We start from the raw sequence: 21773 nt of genomic DNA, 5'->3' as shown, positions 1-21773 counted from the left end.
TACTGATCCTATTTCACGCTTTTTAATAATGTGGTGAAAACCTTTTTGAAAAACCACAAAACCAAGAAAAGAATTTTTACCATTATTCACGTTGGGCTCCATGCTCTTTACACATAGATGCAACCACTGATCCCAGGACATGGTGGACTGCTTAAATCAGCCAAGAATGACCATTCTAAGGAATACAAGTTAGAGCAGATATAAAGAAACTATGACCTTATGTTCATTCATCACTGTATTCCATCTTTCATTCAGTCACTCAGGTAGGTATCAACTTGGATAATGTTTATTTTATTTTTCTTAAGTGAATGAACAATATCTTGTCCTTGACAGAAAACATGAATATTAACTATTATTTAGAAATTATATCACTTTAGTCAAAGAATAGATGCATATGTATCTTTCATAATAAGCATTTATTTTTTATATACAGTAATAATATTTCTTGCCTAATTCCATATTTTAATAATGGACAAAGTTTCACCACCTTCATCTTTCTCTGTATTTGTTTATTATTTTATTCAACTAGTTATAATAATAATAGAAATGCATGAATGTAAAGGCCAAAAGAAGATCCCTGTATATATTCCTGGCACGTGTCTAGAGGATCACTTGAAATGGGGGTGGTGGACAACAATCTATCCATGTTGGACTTCAGAGTTTCAGAGTTCCATATATTCATCGTATACAACTCCTACGTCACTAGTGGCCATCACCAATCCATATTATAACTGTTTTCTTCATTTCTAGAGTGCTATTGACTAATTTATTAATTCACTAATTATTTTGAAGCCCAATTATCAAAAAAAGCAGCCATGAAATCCCTATTCTGTTTATCGAATCATTTTCATATTAATATATCTCTTTCTTTAAATATCCTGTTTTTATGTTTCGTATCATTTCAATATTTGCCACTTGGCTACAGGTGACCAACTTTATTAAATATGCCACTTTTAAAAACTACACTGAATATCCTGAAAAAAAATCACTGAAACCCAGACAAGAACTTTGACTCTTATGCTGATTTCTATGCCACCAGGTCATATGGCTTGAACTAGCTCAAGTGTGTCCATTCTGAGAAGGATAGCTGATGATTTAAAAAAATGGTTAAATTCCTATTCCAAAAAAAAAAAAAAAAATTCCTATTCCCATTGATCCTTGATTTCCTCATTTTTTACCTATTCATTTAGTAATTTATAAATCATATATACTATTTATCTTAATAAAATGAAGAGCAGAAAACTTGAAACAGACCCACAACAACAACAAAAAAATGGACTCTTAATTATCTGTGTTAATAGGATTCTTAGTCAAACAAATGACACTCCATTCTTTGTCTTTTTTTCTTTTTTTTTAGATTATATTCTTGATCCCTTTATTCCTTAATGAGTTTCAGTGTTTTCAATTGTGCTAATACTATCTCATACCTGATCACAAATGTTCAGAGTTAAAAAGCACTTTGTCCTTTCCTTCTTTATTTATTATTTGTATTTCTTTAATGGTCCTACAATTAGTCTATTAACAATAATAAATTGTAATCTATAAACCCAATACTGACATGGGGTATATTTCTAACACCTGTCTATAGGATTAAATAAACAGAATATACTAGATATTATGTTGGACCTTGGTATCCAGACACATGGTATTCATTGTCCATGACTCACCCACCATCATTCATCACCACTGACTCATGATTAGACCTCTTTCTTTTCATTCTCATTAACATTTGCTTATGGTTTAACAAAATTAATTCACGAAATTAAAAATAAACAAATGTAAGATCCCTTAATATCCTTAATATCTCTCTCTACAATCTTTTCCAGAGACTAACTCTGTTTCAAAATCTGACTTCAAGGTTTGCATTTATGGATATAAATCATCAAATTAATGTTTCATATCAATCTGATATTTAATACTGGCATATTTTGCCTTCTTTTATTGTATTTAATATTTGGAATAATCTAATGAATGCCCTTAAACAAACCACCTAAGCTCAAATACTGACACTCACACTGGTCTCTTCAGCATTCCTAATAACATAGACGCAACTGGAGAGCACATCATCTTGAAAGATGCTTTTATCAGCTCAAGTGGGTCCATTCTGAGGTGTACAGATCAGAGAAGATGATAATAAAAAAAAACTCAAGAACTCAAGTTTCTTTTGTGTTGGACCTCAGAGGTCCAGACATATATCATTCATCATACGTGAATCCTATGCCAAGAGTTATCATTGATCCAAAGAAGACCACTCTCTCTTCATTCTTCTCTATACTGTTTATTGATTTATTAATTTATTAATTATAATTCTGAAACTGTATTATAAAAAATAAAACAAGTCCTTGAGCTCCCTAGTAGTAACTAGAATGATTCTCAGAATATCTATGTCATTAACTATCCTCAGTTTCTCATTTATTAATGAAAACAATACCTCATATTAAGCCTGTAATTGTTACTAGGATAGAGTTCACATTCTTTGATTATATTTCACACTTTATACAAGTACAGCGAATATCCTTAAGCAAAATACCAGAATGAAGATAAGAACACCGATTATTACTCACATTGGTCTCCAGACTCCTCCAACAGAACTATAGCCCTGGAGCTCATGATCAGGGAAGAATCCTTAAAGCAAGTCCAGTGTGTCTGTTCTGAGGAATGCAGGGCAGAGCAGATGATAAAAAAGTGAGACATCTCTCCAATAATTGTTGCTTTTCACTTTTTATTTAGTTAAGCACTTAGGTAATCACTAATTTGGTATAAATATTGTTTTTCTCTTAAGGAAAAACAACTTTGATTTTACCACTGACCCAGAATCTGAACATTGTTTATGCCTTACACCATCAATAGCCTCCTTAGCCATCCAGGCAACAGTCCTGTACCATCTTCTTCAAATGGAAACCCAGAGTCTTCACAGGATGTTAACAGTATTTCTTACATAATCATATATTTTTATAATTGAACAATGCTTTACTCATTCATATAAATTTATATATTTATTTATAGATTCTCCTATTTATCCAATTATACTAATAGCATGAAAACACGTGAACTTTAACATCAAAGATAATATCATTTTATATTCCTGACATGTGTCTAGAGAACCCCTTCAAACAATGGGAATGGACTAGATTTCTTCCATTGGACCTCAGAGTTCCAGACACGTATTCATCGTATACAACTCATATGCCACCAGTGGTCATCATCGATCCAGCATCCTCCCTCTTTTCCTTCATTCATTTCTTTGTTTAATGATTAAATTATTAATCCACTACTGATAATTTCTAAACACTATGATTCAGCAAAACCCAAGAAGAGTTATTGCATTCCTAATCTGTACATAGATTATACCCACATCAATGTGTCTCTTTCATTAATTATCCTGTTTTCCACACTTGAATTAATTAATATAATTTTCATATATCCCAGATTTATCACTGAGATACATTGCCTTCTTCAAGTACATTTTGTACTTTAAAAAAAATACTTAACCTAGGGATCCCTGGGTGGCGCAGCGGTTTGGCGCCTGCCTTCGGCCCAGGGCGCGATCCTGGAGACCCGGGATCAAATCCCACATCGGGCTCCCGGTGCATGGAGCCTGCTTCTCCCTCTGCCTGTGTCTCTGCCTCTCTCTCTCTCTCTCTCTCTCTCTGTGACTATCATAAATAAATAAAAATGTAAAAAATTTAAAAAAAAATACTTAACCTAGAAAAGAATTTAACTGTTATTCACACTAATCTGCATCCTCCAATTACATAGAGGGAACCACAGAGCTCATGCCCATGAGGGTATGAAGAATGTCCATTCTAAGGAGGTCAGAGCAGAGCAAGTGATAAAAATAACTAAAATCTAATTGACATTGATCTTTGCTTTTTATTTCATAGGCCCAGGATTTAGATATTTATTTTTCATCTTTATATATATATTTTTATATATAAATAAAAATTTTATATATGATACACAAATATATAATAAAATGTATATAAGTATATAATAAAATATATAACTTATAAATACATAAAATACATAAATAAAATGTTAAATATTTTAAAATATAGTTAAAATATAATACAAAATACATGAAATATAATATAAATGTGATCTATAAAATATGTAAATGAATAGAATACAATATGTAAATATATAAATACATAAAATATAATATGAATATGTAAGATATGTAACTAAAATGAAATATATAAAGGATAAAATAATATATAAATACATATTTTATTATATATTTATCCAAACAAAATGTAAAACTCAACCTTGAGACTAACCCAGAACAACACAACTGATTCTTACAAATCAATGCCTATCTGATTTTTAGCCAAAGAGGTGATACATCTTGATCTGTTATTTCAAATAAGCACCAGTATTTTCAGTTTTATTAATATCTTTTATATCACCACAGATGTTCAGTTAGGCAATGAATGTTTCATCCTATTTTTCTTTAATTTTTATTTATATTTGTTCAATACTTCTATCATTATTCCATTAATAACAACTACATCTATGAAATCAATACAAAAATATGATCTTGGTATTGATTTGTATTGACACTGACATCTTTCTGTGGAAAAAAAATTTGTCTATAAAATCAATAGCATTTCTTGCCTAACCCAGTAATCTTTTATCTGGACAATATTTCATTCTTCTTATATTTATTCATTTTTATATTTACTATCTCATTGATCCAATTATAAAAATAGAAACAAAAATACATTAACATAAAAGACAAAACTAAGATCTTTCTGTATTCCTGACACCTGACGGTTGAATCATTTCCAACAGGGGTAATTAAGCAGGAAACTTTCTGCTGGGCCTCAGAGTTTCAGACATGTTTACTATATACAACCCATACACCACCAGTGGTGGTCATTGATCCAATATTGTACCTTTTCTTCATTTATTTCTACATTGTTGACTAATTCATTTATTCACTAACTATAATTTTACAACTATGATTCACAAAACCCAAGAAGCCACTGATATCCTTATATGTATCTAGAGTCATTTTCACATCAGTATATCTGATTCATTAATCATCTTAAATTTCATTTATGCCTTAATAAATAAAATTATATGTTTTCAGCCAGTTCAATATGTATCAATGGGTTACAGTGGCCTTCTTCAATTCTATATAGTACTTTTTTCTTTCTTTAAGTTTTTATTTAAATTCCAGTTAGTCAACATACAGTGTAATATTAGTTTCTGGTGTATCATATAGTGATTCATCAATTCCATACATGACCCGGTGCTCATCACAACAAGTGCCCTCCTTCATCCCCATCACCTGTTTCCCACATCCCACCCCCTCCTACTCCCCACCAATGACCATCAGTGTGTTCTCTACAGTTAAGAGTCTGTTTCTTGGTTTGTATCCCTCATTGTCCCTTCTTCCCTTTGCTTGTTTGTTTTGTTTATTGAATTCCACATATGAATGAAATCATATGGTATTTATCTTTCTTTGCCTGACTTATTTCACTTAGCATAATGCACTCTAGCTCCATCCATGTTGTCGTAAATGGCAAGATTTCATTTGTTTTTATGGCCAAGTAATATTCCATTGCAAACATATACCACTTCTTTTTCTTCTCAGATCTAGGGTTAGAGTTACGGTTAGGGGCTCATGACCCTGAGATCAAGAGGGATGTTCTACTGACTGGGGCAACCATGCATTCCCTTTGGTCTTTATACATGTCTTCTTTATCCCACCATTGACACCTTACAAATATCATTAAAATTCGTGAACACAAAGACCAAGAAAAAAAATCGTGTATATTCTTGACACCTGTCTACAAGATCCCTTGACACATGGGGAATGTACTAGATAACACCGTGTTGAACCCTAGAATTCCAGACATGTAGTATTCATTGTATATGCTTAATTTACCACTAGCCATCTTCACTGATCTGTGACTGGCCCTCTTTCTTTTCATTCTCATAAACATTTGTTTACTGATTAATTCATTCATAAAGAAATCTTTAAAAAATTAGAATAAGATCCATCAACATCTCTACCATCCATTTGTAGAATCATTTCCACAGAGACTAATCTGTTTCATTAGCTGACCTCAATATTATACTTTGGCCAACAAAATGCTTCATCTCAACCTAATAAATAACATTGGCATATTTTATATTCTTTAATAATACTTTTGAATAGTACAGTAAATAACCCTAAACAAATGACTCAGGCCGAGACAAGAACTTTAACTATTACTTCCATGGTCTCCATGCTCCTCAAACATAGATGCAACCAGAGGGCTCATGACATTGGAATGTTACAATCAGCTGGAGTGCATCCATTCTGAGGAGTACAGAGCAGAGCAGATGATAAAAAATTAGACATTCTTCCATTTACCCTTGATTTACATCTTGTATTTAGTTGGGCATTTAGACAATCATTATTTGAAGTCTATTTCATTTTTCTCTTAAGAGAACCAAAAAAAGAAAAAGAAAAAGAACCTACTTTGAACTTTGCACTGACCCAGAACATAAACATTGTCTATAATTGGTCCTCCATAGAGGTTACATTTGGGTACCATTTATTTCTCTTTGGACTACTCAGTGTTTTCAAAATATATTAATAGTATTTCTTGCCTCATTTTTTTACATCAGCTTTTCGAATCACGTATTTCCACAGTGATATTTCAATGATCCAATTTTAACAAAGAATATAAATGTATGAAGAGAAAGACCACATCTGTTTTGTGTTGGACCTCAGAGTTCCAGACACGTATTCATCGCATAGGACTCATACGCCACCAGTGGTCATCATCGATCCAATATTGTCCTTCTTTTTCTTCATTCATTTCTGTTTATTGGTTGATTAAAATATTAATTCATTAATAATAATTTCTAAACGCTATGATAAACAAAACCCTAGAAGAGCCTTTCTATCCCTAGTCTGTACATAGATTATTCCCATATCAATGTATCTTTTTTATTAATTATCCTTAGTTGTCTACACATGGACTAATCAATGTTTCATATATTCCATATTTATCACTGAGATACAGTTGCCTTTTTAAAAATTATATTTCAACATGAAAGACTCCTAACTCTGGGAAACAAACTAGGGGTGGTGGAAGGGGAGGTGGGTGGGGGGTGGGGGTGACTGGGTGGCGGGCACTGAGGTGGGCACTTGACGGGATGAGCACTAGGTGTTATTCTGTATGTTGACAAATTGAACACCAATAAAAAAATAAATTTATTAAAAATAAAATAAAATAAAATAAAAATTATATTTCACACTTTTTAATAATACAGTGAATTGCCTTTTAAAAACCACCTGGAGGAGTACCTGAGCAGCTCAATCAGTTAAACCTCTGACTCTTGATCTCAGCTCAGGTCTTGATCTCAGGGTTGTGAGTTCAAGTCCCATGTTGGGATCCACATTGAGTGGAATAAAAAAACAAACACATGGAAACCAAGAAAAGAACTATTACTCACATTAACCTCTGTCCTCTTCTTATACAGAGGTAACAAGGACCTCAAGACCATGGAAAATGCTTTCATCAGCTTGAGTGCATCCATTCTGAGGATGACAGAGCAGAGCAAGTAATAGAAAAAATTGAGACCTAACTGCAATTGATCTTTGCTCCTCACAATTCATACAGTCAATATTTAGTTATTTTTTTCAGTATGTATATATTTTTATCTTACAAAAGGAAAAATTCAATTTCACTACCAAAAAGAATAAAAATCACTCTTTTTATCAGAGTATATGTGTGTGACCTCAAAGAGGTGTGAGAACTTTGTCCATTTATCTCTTAATGGGAATTACTGTTTTCAATGGTTATTACTAATATCTCTTGCCTCATCACAAAACTTAATAACTAGACAATGTTCTGCTTTCTTGTTTTTTACAAATTTGTATTTTTAATAGTTCCATCATTATTCCATTAATAACAACCAATCTATGTCCATAAAATCACTATGAGAATATGATCTTTGTACATTCCAGACATTTCTTCACTGAAACAATTCCAAAAGAGGGAACAGATTAATTAATTTCCATGATTGCCTCAGAGTTCCAGATTCATACATGAGCAGTCACATTTGGGCCTCATTATAGTCATTAATGTCTACATGCTTTTATTGAATAATTCATCAATTAATAACGATAAAATAAATGCTTGGGGAGCTCAGAAACTTGAAGCAAGATCCTTAAATATCTCCAACATTTGTCTTTAGAATTACTTCCTGCTGACAATAGCTTTTATTAATTAACCAAAATGTTTCCTATATAGATTAATTAATATAATGCTTCATATTAGCCTCAAATTTACTCTCTGGCTATGGTTGTGACCATTAACTTTATATCACATTATTAATCATGCAGCTAAAATCTCTTTTAAAAGACCTCAAAACTGGGGCACCTGGGTGGCTCAGTTGGTTGGGAGTCTGCCTTCAGTTCAGGTCATGATCCCAAGGTCCTAGAATCAAGCCCTGCATCAGGCTCCCTGCTCGGTGGGGAGCCTGCTTCTCCCTTTCCCTCTGCCTGCCTCTCTCTCTGCTTGTGCTTTCTCTTTCTCTGTCAGATAAATAAATAAAATCTTTTTTAAAAAACCCACAAAATCAATTTGGACTCTCAAAGAATTTTAACTATTACCCACATTGAGCTCCATGCTCTTCACACATAGATGCAACCACAGAGCTCGTGACTGGCGGAATGTCTAAATCAGCAAGGGTGACTATTCTAAGGAGTACAAGACAGAGCAGAGGATAAAAAAAAATGAGACCTTATAATCATTGGTCCCTGCATTCCACCTTTCATTCAATCATTAATAAGCAATGAATTGGGATAACCTATATTTTATTTTTCTTAAGAAAATAAACAGTATCAATCCTGTAGCTGATAGCATGAACACTGACCATTACTCAAAGAATAATGCCATTATACCACATATTTCCTAATACATATTTGTTTTCAAAATGTATTGACGGTATTTCTTGTTTAACCACATATTTTTGTAACTAGACAATATTTTACCCACTTCTTATTTATTTATTATTTCATTGACCTAATTTAAAAATAGAAAGTATCAACATTAAAGACCAAACACAAGATTATAGATTTATTTATAAATCATTTATCCAAATATAATAATAACATGAAGACAGCTAAAAACAAGATTCTGATATATTCCTGATAGCTCTGTATAAGATCCCATCAAACGATGGGAATAGACATTTTATTGTGTGTTGGACCTCAGAGTTCCAGACACATACTCATCATATACGACTCATACACCACCAGTGGTCATTATCAATGCAGTATTATCCCTCTTTTCCTTCATTCAGTTCTATTTTATTGACTGTTTATTGACTAACTTATTAATTCATTAACAATAATTTAAAATCCTATTATTCAGAATAACGCAAGAGTTATGATAATCCTAATCTGTATATAGAATAATTCTCAAATATAGCTCATTCATTAAGTATCTTAAATTTCATCTGTGATATAATAATAATAATAAAAGAAAATGTAAAAAACTATCTTAAATTTCATGCATGTAATAATATAATGCTTCACAGGAATTCAGTAGTTGTCACTAGGCTACACTTGGCTACGTTTGACCTTATGGTACTTTTAAAAATACATTGAATATCCTTAAAAAAAAAACACAGCGGAAACCAAGAACTTGACTATTACTCACATTGGTCTCTGTGCTTCTAACGTACAGATGCGATCATAGAGCTCACCACCATAAAACAATTCTTAGCTTGAGTATGTCGGTTCTGAAATACACAGCACAGTAAATGATAAAAAGAAAAAGAAAGTTAAGACTTTATCTCCACTGATCCTTGCTTTTCACATTTCATTTACTCACTTATTTCATGACATGAATATGTTTTTCTCTTAATAAAAGAATCTACCTCAAACTTGACATTGACTCAGAAAGACTACACTCTTACTTATCTGTATAACTCTTAGCTAAGAAGGTAACACCCTTTTTCCACTTCTTAACATAAATATTTTCAATTTTATTATTTCTTGCCTCACCATATGATACTTCATAGTTAGATAATCCTTCTCCCTCTGTTCTTTACCTATTATGTATATTTCTTTAATATGCATATTATTGATCCACTAATCGTTGATCTACTAATAATAACAAACCCAAACTTACAAACTCAAAATAAGAATATGATCTTTGTATATTCCAAATATCCATGTACAGAGTCAAAGAGAATAGCAGGAGTGGACTATTATGTTGGACCTTGTATATCCAGACACAAATTGCTCATCACCCATGATTCATCAATCATTTGTCATCACTGTTCCTCTAGAGGCCCACCTTTTCTTCATTCCTTCCTACATTTGTATTGATTAAATCATTAATTCATTGAAAATATTTTTTAAAAATGAGTATAATTCACAAAAACTGAAGCATCTTATTGTTGTTCGAATGCCCTCAACTTCTGCCAACAGAGGCTCTATTTCTTTCATTAATCAATCTCAATGCTATGTAATAGATTAATGAACACAATGTTTTATATCATATCTATTTGTTAAGCATAGTGAACCTTTTTATTATATTTATTACTTTTTAGTAATACCATGAACACAAACAAATGACCAAATCAAAACACTACTATTACTCTCCTTATTCCGTTTCCTAACACAAAGGAGAATCACCTGACAATCCTGATCACAGCAGAAGATGAAATCAGCTCAAGCATCTGTTCTGAAGAATATGAAACAGAGAAGGGGATGAAAAGATTGAGACCTCCTCTCCACTGACCCATGTGTCCCACCATTCATTTATATAATCATTTAAGCATTTATTGGCTTAATGGAAATATTAATTTTACCTTAAAAATAAACTTCAAACTTGGAACTGAGTCAGACAATAACTGACTATAGCATTTCACTGGGTTTTTTTTTTCCAGTCCCACCCATTTCACTGTTTATATCAACCTTAGTCGAAGATGTAATATACTTGGTCCTTTTATATACATCCTAATGTATATTAATATTCTTTTACCTTGCTACATATTTACCAAAAAGCAATACTTCAACTTCCTCACCTTTATTCATTCATATATTTATCCTATTAATAGTTTTATAAATTTTATTTTAATTAATTTTATAAATTATTAAAATTCATGAACACAAAGACCAACAAAATTCTTATATATTCCTAACATCTGTATTTAGGATCCCTAGACACAAGAGAAAAAGACTAGATTACTTCTGTATCAGATCTGAGTTCCAGACGCATAGCATTCATCATATATGAGCTCATACACCACCAGCTTTTATCACTGGTCCAAGACTGACCCTCTTTCTCTCCATTCTCAAGAAAATTTATTTATTAATTCATTAATCAAAAACTATACATAAATTAAAAATATAGTCCTTCAACATTTCTAACGTGTCTATATAATATTACAGAGACTAAATCTCTTTCATTAACTACCCCAGGATTACCTTTATGGATTAGTAAACATATTGCTTCATATCAGTCTAGTATTAAACATTGCTATATTTTGCTTTCTTTGATTATATTTAATACTTTTGAATAACGCACTGAATAGCCCTAAACCAAGACAAGAGCTTTGAGTCTTACATAGTCTTGATGCTCCTCCAACACAGATGCAACCAGAGGGCTCACGACCTTGGAAGAATGTTACAATCAGCTGGAGTGCATCATTTCTGAGGAGTACAGAGCAGAGCAGGTGATTAAAAAAAATGAGATATTTTCCCACTGATCCTTGCTTTATATCTTTCATTAAGTCAGGCATTTAGGAAACCATTACTGGAGAATATTTATTTCATCGTCTTTTACAAAAATGAACTGCTTTGAACTTCCTAGTGATCCAGAATATAAAAACTATCTAAAATTTGTCCTGTCCATACCATCCTAGCCAAAGAGGGGACAGTCACGTACCATTCATTTCTCTTTGGACTTCAGTGTTTTCAAATTATATGAATTGTACTTCTTGCCTCTTCACATATTTTTAAAATTGGACAATGTTTCTACAATTCACTTTTTAAAAATATATTTCCTTATTGATATTTCAGTGATCTAATTATAATCAAGAATGGAATCGCACGAAGAGAAAGACCACATCTCTTTTGTGTTGGACCTCAGAGTTCCAGACACGTATCATTCATCATCCGTGACTCATACGCTGGCAGTTATCATCATTGATCCAAAAAGACCACCTTCTCCTCATTCATTTCTACATTGTTCATTGATTAATTCATTAATTCACAAATTACTATTTAAAACTATATGATTCACAAAACTTAAAGAAGAAACTGTTATCCATAATATGTATCTAGAATCATTCACACATCACTATATCTTTCAACAATTATCCTGCTTTTCATAAATGTTATGTAATACTTCATTTTAATCCTATATTTGTCACTAAGACATAGTTGGCCTTCTTTGATTACAGTTCATACTGTCTATTGATACAATGAATATCCTTAAAAAAACACCAGAAACAAGACAAGAACTTTGATTATTACTCACATTTGTCTCCTGTCTCCCCAGTACAGAAATACAATTCTGGGGCTCTTGATCAGGGTAAAATTCTTGAAGCATGTCTAATTTTTCTGTCCTGAGGAGTATAAAGCAGAGCATATCATAAAAATAGTCAAGATATTCTCTACTCGTCCTTGCTTTTAACCTTTCATTAAATCCATTGTTGGTCAACTATTAATTCGGTGTAAATGTTTTTTTCTCTTAAGAAAATGAATAACTTTGATCTTACAGTGACCCAGAATCTGAACATTGTCTATGACTTATACTATCTATGTCAACCTTAGCCATACATATAACACTTGGGTAGCTTTTACTTTTAATTAAACTTCACAGTTTTCAAAGAATGTTAATACTATTTCTTGCATAATAACATATTTCTATAACTGGATAATGCTTTATTGCATTTTTTATATTTGTTTATTGATTATTTCATTGATCCAATTATAAAAATTGAAAGAAAATGCATGGACACTAACACCAAAAACCAAATCCTTGTATATTCTAGACATCTGTCCACACAGGATCTCTTCAAACAATAGGAATAAACTAGATTTCTTTTCTGTTGGACCTCAGAGTTCCAGACACGTATTCATCATATATGACTCATACGCCACCAGTGGTCATCATCGATCCAATATTGTCCCTTTTCTTCATTCACTTCTTATTGTTTACTGAGTAAATCATTAATTCACTAATAATTTTAAATGCTGCAATTCACAAAAACTGAGGAAAACTTGTATGTTCCTATCTCTACCGAGATAATTCTCACATCGATACATTTCTTTAATTATTTATCTTCAGTTTCCCATGGATTAATCACTGCAACAGTTTATATATCGCATATTTATCACTAAAATATAGTGCCTCTCTCTATTATATATTGTAGTTTTTAATAATATAGTGAAATACCTTTTAAAAACAACGCATAAACCAAGAAAAAAATTTCAACTGTTACTTACATTTATCCCATCCTCCTATTATACAGAGGCAACCACAGAACTCAGGATCATGGAAGATGTTAAATCAGCTCAAGTATGTCTGTTCTGAAGAGTACAGAGTAGAGCAAGATAAAAAAAAAAAAAAAGTTTGGGATATTATATACGTTGGTCCTTGCATCCCATCTTCAGTTTAGTAAATCATTAAGCAGTGCTTTGCAATATTTCACATTTTATTTTCTCATAAGTAAATGAAAAATATCGATCTAGCCACTAATGAAGAGTATAAACATTGACTATTAATTATCAAGAATTATATCATCCTCAGGCAAAGAACAAGTCCTGTACCATATATTCCCTTATAGGTATCACTATTTTAAATATACACTAATATTAGTCCTTACCTAACCACATATTTTTATAATTGGACAAGATTTCACTGCTTTCATCCTTATTTATTTATATGTTTGTTTATTATTTCATTGATCCAATTATAAAAATTGAAAGAAAATGTATGAACATAAGGACCAAAACGAAGATCCTTATATATTCTTGATATCTGTCTATAGAATTACCTAATACAGGACAATAAACCAGATTCCACTTCTGCTGGACCTCAGAGTTCCAGACATGTATTCATCGTATATGACTCATACGCCACCAGTGGTCATCATCGATCTAGTATTGCTCCTCTTTTCCTTCATTCAATTCTACATTGTCTATTGACTAATTCATTAAATCACTAACAATAATGCCAGGACCCTATCATTCACAAAAGCCCAAGAGAAGTCATAATATCTTTAATCTGTAAATAGAATCATTCTCACATCAACATATCTCTTTTAAAACGATGCTGTTAAAATAAATAAATAAATAAAATAAAATGATGCTGTTATTTATGCATTAATCAATATAATGTTTCATAAAATTCAATATTCATCACTGAGCTATTGTTGGCCTTCTGTAAGTCTACTACATGGACTTTCAAATAATATACTGATTCACTGAATAAAATAATCATTGGAGCCACGACAAGAAATTGGAGATTACTCACATTGTTCTCTGTGCTAAAACAGAGATGCAACCACAGAGCTTGCCACCATGGAATATTGTTTAATTCAGCTCAAATGTGTCCATTTTGAGAAATGAAAAGCACAGTCGATGATAAATAAAATAAAATAAAATAAAATAAAAAATAAAATAAAACACTTATTTCCATTGATTCTTGCTTTCCACATTTCATTTACTCAGGCATTTAGATATTTATAAATATTTCATAACATTGATTTTTTTCTTATACAGCAGTGCAAAAATCCTCAAACTTGAGATTGACCCAGAACAATGAAATTGACTCTTAATTGTTCATGTCTAAAGGACTGTGGGCTAAAGTGACACTCTTGATTCATTTAATTCTTAATGGGTGTCAGTATTTGAAATTTTTATTAATATTTCATGCCTAAATACAGGTCTTCATAGTTGGACATCTTCATGCTTTTATATTTATCTGCTATTCATATATCTCCATGGTTCTATCCTTGATCCACTTGTAATAATAAATATAAATCTATGAACCCAATAAAAACATTATCTTTGTTATTTCAGAAAAACTGTCCATAGGATCAAATAAACAGAAAGACTGTACTGAACTGGACCTCAGAGTTCTAGATACACAGGATTCATCATCCAAACTCATCTGCCACCAGTCATTATCATAGGTACAAAAAAGACCCACTTTTTCTTCATTAATTTCTACATTGTATCAATTCAATCATTAATTTTTTGATCATAGTCAAATATGCAATTAACAAAACCTAAAGAATCAACAATTTGAATATTCCTAACATCTATCTACAGAATAATTGCCAACATAGATCATATCTCTCTCATTAATCAATCTCAATGTTACATATTATCAATTAATCAATGTTCCATATCATATTTATCACTGGGCCATAATTTACTTTTTTATTACATTTATTAATTTTTAATAATACTTTGAATACCCTTAAATGACCCAAACCGAGATAGAATCTCTAATTACTACTCACCTTGGTTTACTCTCCTAAGACACAGGAAATACAACAATCTTGATCAGGGTGGAAGCTGAAACCAGCTGGAGCATCTGTCCTGAAGAGTACCAAGCAGATAACATGAGGACAAAAATGAGACATTCTTCCACTGACACTTGCTCTACATCTTTCATTAAGTCAGGCATTTAGGAAACCATTACTGGAGAATATTTATTTCATTGTCTTTTACAAAAATGAACTGCTTTGAACTTCCCAGTGATCCAGAATATAAAAACTATCTAAAATTTGTCCTGTCCATACCATCCTAGCCAAAGAGGGGACAGTCACGTACCATTCATTTCTCTTTGGACTTCAGTGTTTTCAAATTATATGAATTGTACTTCTTGCCTCTTCACATATTTTTAAAATTGGACCATGTTTCTACAATTCACTTTTTAAAAATATATTTCCTTATTGATATTTCAGTGATCTAATTATAATCAAGAATGGAAACGCACGAAGAGAAAGACCACATCTCTTTTGTGTTGGACCTCAGAGTTCCAGACACGTATCATTCATCATCCGTGACTCATACGCTGGCAGTTATCATCATTGATCCAAAAAGACCACCTTCTCTTCATTCATTTCTACATTCTTTATTAATTCATTAATACCCTAATTATAATTTTTACACTGTATGATTCACAAAAACTCAAAAGGGCCTTGATTGCCTTAATATATATCTGAACAAATCCCACATTATTATATATCTGTCATATTTACTATCATTTTTTCATAAATGCTTTCATCATTGTAATATTTCATTTTAACCCCATATTTGTTACTAGGACACAGTTGAACATCTGAGTATATTTCATCTTTTTTAGTACTACAGTGACTACTCTTAGACACACCACCCAAACCAAGACAAGAATATTGGTTATTACTCACATTGGTCTTCCAACTCCTAAAACAGAGATGGAACTGGAGCTCCATAATCAGGGAAGGTGTGGTATGTCTGTTCTGAGGAGTATAAGGAAGAGCAAATGATAAGAAAGGTTGAGACATTCTTTCCATCGGTCTTCACTTTCCCCCGCCCATGTAGTCAGTCATTTGGGCAATCATTAATTTGGTGTACATATTTTTTCCCCTTAAGAAAACAAACTTCAAATTTACCACGGACTCAGACGATGAGCATTGTCTATAACTTATCCTGTTAATATCATCATCCTTAGCTGCTATACCACTTGCTTCTAAGTGAACTGCAGAGTTTTCATGATATATTAATAGTATTTCTTGCCTAATTGCATATTTTTATAATTAGACAATGCTTCACTTCTTTCATCATTTTTATTTATATATTTATTTATAGAATCACTTATTCGTCTAATTGCAATGATACATATAAATGCATGAACTTTAAAATCAAAAACAAGATCTTAGTGTATTCCTGACATATATCTAATCTATTGGATACCTTCAAATAATGAGAATGTACTAGATTAATTTTTCGTTGGACCTCAGAGTTCCACGTATTCATCGTATACGACTCATACGCCACCAGTGGTCATCATCGATCCAATATTGTCCCTCTTTGTTATATTCTCTCTGTATGTTGATTAAATCATTGGTTCACTAATAATTTAAAACCCTACTATTCACAAAAATTGAAATGAGTCTTTATGTCCTTAAACTGAATATAGACTTGTTCTCACATTATTATCCTTCATTAATTATCTTCAGTTTTCCATATATGCATTAATCAATATAATATTTTCTAAAACTCAATATTTATCACAGAGCTATAGTTAGCCTCCTATGATTCTACATGGAATTTTCAAATAATACACCAAATGTGTCGAGAAAAAAAATCAATGAATCAAAGACAAGAAATTTGATTATTACTCACATTGGTTTCTGTGTGTTTCTGTCACACAGATGGCATCATAGAGCTCACTGCCATGGAATAATGCTTGGTTAGCTCAAATGTGTCCATTCTGAGAAGTACAAACCATAGTCGATAACAGGAAAAAATTATAAAAGTTTTATCCTCATTGATTCTTGCCTTCCACATTGAATTTACTGAGTCATTTAGGAATTCATAAATTTTTTGTAATATAGATCTTGTCTCTTAACAAAAAGGAAAATTTCAAACTTGATACTTACCAGGAATAATGAAACTGACTCTTAATTATTCATGTCTGTATAATCTTTGGCCAAAGAAGGGGCATCCTTGAAAGATCTATTTCATGGAGGGCATCAGTGTTTGCAAATTTTATCAGTATTTCTTGCCTCAACATATTATGTTCATAGTTAGATAATAACTCACTTTTTCTTCTTAATCTATTATTTATATTTCCTTTAATGGTTCTATCATTGGTCCACTAATAATAACAAATATAAATATATTCATCCAAGGGACACCTGGGTGGCTCAGTCGGTTAAGTGTCCAACTCTTGATTTCAGCTCAGGTCATGATCTCAGAGTCATGGGGTCAAGCTCCAAGTCAGGCACCACATCCAGTGTGGAGCCTGCTTAGGATTCTCTATCCCTCTCCCTCTGCCCTTGTCCTCAATCAATCAATCAATCAATACCTCTAAAATAAGAACATGATCTTTATTCATTCCTAACATCTATCCATAGGATCAAATAAACAGAGAAAACAGAATACTTATTGTATTGCACCTCATGGTTCCAAACACATACTGTCCACTGTCCAAGACTCATCCCCCACCTGTCATCCTCACTGGTTCCATTAGAGGTTTGTTTATACACTCATATAGTTCTATCAGTTAAATCATATCATCATTGGTAATAATGAAATCAATACACGATTAACAAAAACTGAAGAACATGATACTTGAATATCCCTAACCTCTTCCTATAGAAGCATTGCCAAAATCAATCTCTTCCATTAATAAATATCAATAATACATATTATCAATTAATCAGCATATTCCATATAATATCATTGAGCCATAGTTAATTTTTCATTATATTTATTACATTTTAATAATATCATGAAAGCCCTGGAACAAATGACCCAAACCAAGAAAAGAACTTTGAGCATTACTCACATGGTCTCTTTCCTATAAAAGGGAAACATGGTGACCTTGATCACAATAAAGGTAGAAATCACCTTGAGCTTCTATTCTGAAAAGTACCAAACACAAAAAGTGATAAAAAGATTGAGACTTTCTCTCAACTGATCCATGTATCTGTCTATTGATTATTTCATGGTTCAATTATAGTAAGAAATGGAAATGCATGAAGAGAAAGAACACATCACTTTTGTGTTGGACCTCAGAGTTTCAGACACATATTACTCATCATCCATGACTCATACGCCGGCAGTTATCATCACTGATCCAGAAAAGACGGCTTTCTCTTCATTCATTTCACTATTGTTTATGGATTAATGTATTAATTCATTAATACTTAAACTCTATTATTTATAAAACCCTAACAAAGCCTTGATAATCCCTAATATCCTTCTAGATCCATTTTCATATCATTATAGCTCTATCATTTATTAGCTTTTCATACATGCATTAATCAATATCACACTTCCTATAAATCTCTTATTTGTCAATAGGATGAAGATAACCCTCTTTGTTTATATTTCAAATATTTTATTGCTATAGTAAATACCCTTAGACAAACAATCCAAACCAAGACAATAAATATGATTATGCTTACACTGGTCTCCAGTCTCCTAAAATAGATGCAACCTTAGAGGTTGGGATCAAGGAAGAATCTTTAAATCAGGTCCAGTTCTCTTCTAAGGAGTACAAAACAAAGCAGGTGATTAAAACAGTTGAGACATTCTCTCCATTGATCCCAGCTTCAAGATCCACATAGCTCTCTAGACAGTCATTAATTTGGTATATATATTTAGTCTGTTAAGAAAACAAACAACTTTGATCTTGCCACTGAGCCAGAATAGAAACACTGTCTATAACTTATACCGTCTACATCATTCTTACCCTAAGAGGTAATGGTCTAATACCACTCATTTCTAACTGAACTTCAGGGTTTCCATTACAGGTTAATAGTATTTCTTGCCTCACCACATATTTTTATAATTGGACAATGCTTTACTCTATCATCTTTAATTATTCCTATATTTATTTGTAGATTCTCACATTTATCCAATTATAATAATTTTAAAATGCATGAATACCAAGATCAACAACAAACCCATCATTTATTCCTGACTATAGGATGTCTATTGGATGCTTTCAAACAATGGGAATGGACTAGACCAATTTTATGTTAGCCCTCAGAGTTCCAGACAGGTATTCATCATATACAAATCATACACCACCAGTGGTCATCATCGATCCAATATTGTACCTCTTCTACATGTTTCTATTTGTTCATTTATCAAATCATTAATTCACAAATAACTTTTGAGCACTAAAACTCAAAAAAAAGAGGCTGTAAGCCTCAAATCTATATACAGAATTAAAATCACATCAAATATAACTCCCATTAATATCCTCAGCTTTTCACACATGCATTAATCAATGTGTTTCATATATCCCATATTTAACACCGAGATCCAGCTGCCTTCTTTAATTATATTCTACACATTTTAATAACACAGTGAATAACCTTTAAAAAATCCACTTAAATTGAGAAAAGAACTTCAACTGTTACTCACATTAATCTCCATCCTCCTATTATATAGAGGCAACCACAGAATTCATGCCCACGGAAGACACTGAATCATCTCTTGTGAGTTCATTCTGAGGAGTACAGAACAGAGCAGATAATTAAAAAAAATTGAAACCTAATCCACATTGATCCTTGCCTTCTGGTTTCATTTACTCAGTATTTAGGTATTTATTATTGTTTCTTTATATATATTGTAACGTTATAAAAATTCAATCTTTAGGCTGAGGAAGAACAATTAAAGTGACTCATACCTCGTACCCAGACTTGCCCATATACCCATGGTCAGAGAGATGACCCTTTGATCCACTTACTTCTTAATGGACATCATTCAATGTTTGCAATTTTTAGTAATAATAGAGCCTGCCTTGCTACATGGGCTTGTATTTCGACAATTCCTCACTCTATTCTTCCTTATATGTTTATTTATATTTACTTGATGGTTCTATCATTAAGCCATTAATAATAACAAGTCTGTATCTATGAAACAATACAAGAATATGATCTTATTCCCTACAGCTTCTGTAAAATCAATTTCAACAGAAGGACAGAACATCATGTTCTGTGTTGGACCTCAGAGTTTCAGACACATAGTTTCATCGTCCATGACTCCTATGCCACTGGTCATCATCATGGGTCCAGGACTGAGTCTCTTCTTAGTTCATTTCTACTTTTGTATGAATTAAATGATCAATTCATAGATAATTATAAAAATAATAAATGGTTCACAGGAACCCAAAAATAAGATCCTTTAATATCACTAACATCAATTTACAGAATCATTATCCAAATGGACTGCATGACCTCTATCCTATACGTTATTGATTAATCAACATAATGTTTTTTATCACATTTATCTTGAGGCCACAGTTAATTTTTTATTAATTTAATAATTTTTAGTTATACCATGATTATCCCTAAACAAATATCCCATTCTAAGACAACCACTTTGACCACTGTTCACCTTCGTCTTTTTCCATACTCAAAGGGAACACTATGATCTTCATCACGGCAGGAGCTGAAATCAGCTCAAGCATCTGTTCTGAAGAGGAACAAGCAGATAATATGATAAAAATATTGAGATATTCTCTCCATTGATTCTATTAGCTTGTAGTAATTTAGGCATTTATTTAATTATTATAATTTTCCCCTTAATAAATTTAAATGCCAAAGTTGTAACTGACTTAGTAACTACTACTTACTCTCCATATCACTCTTACTCAGACTTGTGCACATGAATCTTTTATTTCCCATTCTGATTTATATTAAGATCATTTTACTTATTACATATTATAGCAATGAACAATGCTTCACTCTCTTCATAGTCATTTACTATATATTTATGCTACTATTCATTTTTTATAACAATACTTTTAAATATTCATGTACACAAAGGCCAAGAACATGATCCTCACATATGCCTGACATCTCTCTGTAGGGTCCCTTCAAATGGGAAAAAGAACTAGGTTTCCCTTCTGTTGGACCCCAGAGTTCCAGGCCTGTAGTGGTCATCATCCAAAACTTGCATGCCACCACTTGTCATCATTTATCCAGTTATGTCCCTCATTATCTTCAATCATGTCCACATATTTTTATTAATTCATCAATTCACTAATAATAATAAAATAATATGTAGG

At 32.0% G+C, this 21773-nt stretch overlaps 1 long non-coding RNA gene, 19 other non-coding genes and 2 pseudogenes across 21 annotated transcripts in view; all 22 read right to left on the bottom strand.

Moving 5' to 3' along the window:
* LOC102152259 overlaps positions 1–21773 on the bottom strand; it is a 106861-nt gene that overhangs the window by 4679 nt on the left and 80409 nt on the right. For both annotated transcript variants that reach the window (XR_005363788.1, XR_005363789.1), the window contains exons 36-52: positions 21101–21178; positions 20126–20210; positions 19159–19240; positions 18537–18612; positions 17369–17456; positions 16411–16482; positions 15499–15577; positions 14505–14572; positions 13475–13558; positions 12504–12591; positions 11589–11674; positions 10655–10703; positions 9672–9753; positions 8625–8707; positions 7459–7543; positions 2565–2651; positions 81–175 (exon numbers count right to left, since the gene is read on the bottom strand). This is a non-coding gene — a long non-coding RNA (uncharacterized LOC102152259). The remainder of the gene's footprint in view (positions 1–80; positions 176–2564; positions 2652–7458; positions 7544–8624; positions 8708–9671; positions 9754–10654; positions 10704–11588; positions 11675–12503; positions 12592–13474; positions 13559–14504; positions 14573–15498; positions 15578–16410; positions 16483–17368; positions 17457–18536; positions 18613–19158; positions 19241–20125; positions 20211–21100; positions 21179–21773) is intronic.
* Positions 648–723, bottom strand: LOC119873102 (annotated as a pseudogene).
* Positions 1621–1694, bottom strand: LOC119873123. Its single transcript, XR_005363916.1, has one exon. It is a non-coding gene; the product is annotated as a small nucleolar RNA SNORD113/SNORD114 family (small nucleolar RNA).
* On the bottom strand, positions 2170–2241 carry LOC119873103. The gene has a single exon (XR_005363899.1). It is a non-coding gene; the product is annotated as a small nucleolar RNA SNORD113/SNORD114 family (small nucleolar RNA).
* On the bottom strand, positions 3142–3213 carry LOC119873076. Its single transcript, XR_005363875.1, has one exon. It is a non-coding gene; the product is annotated as a small nucleolar RNA SNORD113/SNORD114 family (small nucleolar RNA).
* On the bottom strand, positions 4820–4889 carry LOC119873116. Its single transcript, XR_005363909.1, has one exon. It is a non-coding gene; the product is annotated as a small nucleolar RNA SNORD113/SNORD114 family (small nucleolar RNA).
* Positions 5845–5919, bottom strand: LOC119873124. Its single transcript, XR_005363917.1, has one exon. It is a non-coding gene; the product is annotated as a small nucleolar RNA SNORD113/SNORD114 family (small nucleolar RNA).
* On the bottom strand, positions 6720–6791 carry LOC119873084. Its single transcript, XR_005363881.1, has one exon. It is a non-coding gene; the product is annotated as a small nucleolar RNA SNORD113/SNORD114 family (small nucleolar RNA).
* On the bottom strand, positions 9214–9285 carry LOC119873094. The gene has a single exon (XR_005363890.1). It is a non-coding gene; the product is annotated as a small nucleolar RNA SNORD113/SNORD114 family (small nucleolar RNA).
* Positions 10230–10301, bottom strand: LOC119873125. The gene has a single exon (XR_005363918.1). It is a non-coding gene; the product is annotated as a small nucleolar RNA SNORD113/SNORD114 family (small nucleolar RNA).
* On the bottom strand, positions 11218–11291 carry LOC119873114. Its single transcript, XR_005363908.1, has one exon. It is a non-coding gene; the product is annotated as a small nucleolar RNA SNORD113/SNORD114 family (small nucleolar RNA).
* Positions 12103–12177, bottom strand: LOC119873088. The gene has a single exon (XR_005363886.1). It is a non-coding gene; the product is annotated as a small nucleolar RNA SNORD113/SNORD114 family (small nucleolar RNA).
* LOC119873064 lies at positions 13078–13149 on the bottom strand. Its single transcript, XR_005363865.1, has one exon. It is a non-coding gene; the product is annotated as a small nucleolar RNA SNORD113/SNORD114 family (small nucleolar RNA).
* On the bottom strand, positions 14060–14131 carry LOC119873079. Its single transcript, XR_005363878.1, has one exon. It is a non-coding gene; the product is annotated as a small nucleolar RNA SNORD113/SNORD114 family (small nucleolar RNA).
* On the bottom strand, positions 15097–15170 carry LOC119873105. The gene has a single exon (XR_005363900.1). It is a non-coding gene; the product is annotated as a small nucleolar RNA SNORD113/SNORD114 family (small nucleolar RNA).
* LOC119873087 lies at positions 16005–16079 on the bottom strand. Its single transcript, XR_005363885.1, has one exon. It is a non-coding gene; the product is annotated as a small nucleolar RNA SNORD113/SNORD114 family (small nucleolar RNA).
* Positions 16973–17040, bottom strand: LOC119873089 (annotated as a pseudogene).
* On the bottom strand, positions 18139–18213 carry LOC119873127. Its single transcript, XR_005363919.1, has one exon. It is a non-coding gene; the product is annotated as a small nucleolar RNA SNORD113/SNORD114 family (small nucleolar RNA).
* On the bottom strand, positions 18756–18830 carry LOC119873085. Its single transcript, XR_005363882.1, has one exon. It is a non-coding gene; the product is annotated as a small nucleolar RNA SNORD113/SNORD114 family (small nucleolar RNA).
* On the bottom strand, positions 19735–19806 carry LOC119873092. The gene has a single exon (XR_005363889.1). It is a non-coding gene; the product is annotated as a small nucleolar RNA SNORD113/SNORD114 family (small nucleolar RNA).
* LOC119873095 lies at positions 20704–20777 on the bottom strand. Its single transcript, XR_005363891.1, has one exon. It is a non-coding gene; the product is annotated as a small nucleolar RNA SNORD113/SNORD114 family (small nucleolar RNA).
* On the bottom strand, positions 21615–21689 carry LOC119873098. Its single transcript, XR_005363895.1, has one exon. It is a non-coding gene; the product is annotated as a small nucleolar RNA SNORD113/SNORD114 family (small nucleolar RNA).

Source organism: Canis lupus, chromosome 8, assembly GCF_011100685.1.
Source record: "Canis lupus familiaris isolate Mischka breed German Shepherd chromosome 8, alternate assembly UU_Cfam_GSD_1.0, whole genome shotgun sequence".
NCBI lineage: Eukaryota > Metazoa > Chordata > Mammalia > Carnivora > Canidae > Canis > Canis lupus.
Note: the sequence above shows the minus strand (reverse complement) of the source record. Positions and strands in the feature narration are given on the sequence as shown.